At 35.2% G+C, this 1,027-nt stretch overlaps 1 non-coding gene across 1 annotated transcript; it reads left to right on the top strand.

Annotated features, from left to right (window-relative positions):
* Positions 1-255: 255 nt before the first annotated feature.
* Positions 256-362, top strand: LOC142318614 (U6 spliceosomal RNA). Its single transcript, XR_012754989.1, has one exon. It is a non-coding gene; the product is annotated as a U6 spliceosomal RNA (small nuclear RNA).
* The last annotated feature ends 665 nt before the right edge of the window (positions 363-1,027 follow it).

The following is a 1,027-nucleotide window of genomic DNA, read 5'->3' on the forward strand; positions in this document are numbered from 1 at the left end:
TTTTTTAAAACTATTTTCGGTGTTTTCTGTGGTAATTAACTGTAACTAATTTGTATCAGCTTTTCTTGTTTAAAGGATAAATATGTACAGTTCATTGTGATAAAAAGAACTGTTTTCTATTGTCGAAACAACCTGTTCTCAGAAGGGCAATACAAAATTTAAAAAAGGTACCACTAGCAATTCTTTTATTACTAGTCTCACACACATGAGTGTAGTATTTAATGATGTCTAAATTTTTTCTGATATCTAAATTAAGTTCTTACTTTGGGAGTGCATATACTAAAATTAGAACGATACAGGGAAGATTAGCATGGCCCCATTGCAATAATGACACAAAAAATTGTGAAGCTTTCTCATTTTTTCTTCCTTTATGAATCGTGAGTCCTTGCCGATGGTGAGAGGACTTGAGTGCACAGTGATATAGAGTAGCTGGATCGAACGTGCAACCATATCGGAAAGGTATGTATTGATAGCCAGACTAAAGAATGATTCCTGAAAGAGGGCAGCAGTTCTTTCAGTATTTGTTTAGAACGTAGGTCGGGCGGACTTGAACAACTAACATCAACATCACTCAATCTTCTGAGTACTGCACAACTGAAAACAGTGAAAAATTACTGCTGCTTTCATTACTTCATATAAAATCTAGCTCTCAGAATTTTCATATAACAAAGATAAAGGCGTCTTCCTTGGTAAAATATTCCGGAGGTAAACTAGTCTGCCGTTCCGATCTGCTGGTGGGGACTTCCAAACAAGGAGTAACCAGAAAATTAAAAAACGAACATTCTACGAGTAGGAGCGTGGAATGTTAGAAGTCTAAAATACGTTGGTAAGTTAGAAAATAAAAAAGAGGGAAATTTATACGTTAAATGTAGATGTAGAAAGAATGAACGAGGTTCGGTGGGAAGAGGAAAACGACTTTTGGTCAAGTGATTTTAGAATAATTAACTCAGCTTCAAACAAAGGGCAGGCAGAAGTAGGTTTTGTAATGAACAAGAGGATAGGGAAGAAAGCAGAATATTTAAAATTT

The sequence above is a fragment of the Lycorma delicatula genome, chromosome 1 (genome assembly GCF_047948215.1).
Source record: "Lycorma delicatula isolate Av1 chromosome 1, ASM4794821v1, whole genome shotgun sequence".
In the NCBI taxonomy this organism is placed as follows: domain Eukaryota; kingdom Metazoa; phylum Arthropoda; class Insecta; order Hemiptera; family Fulgoridae; genus Lycorma; species Lycorma delicatula.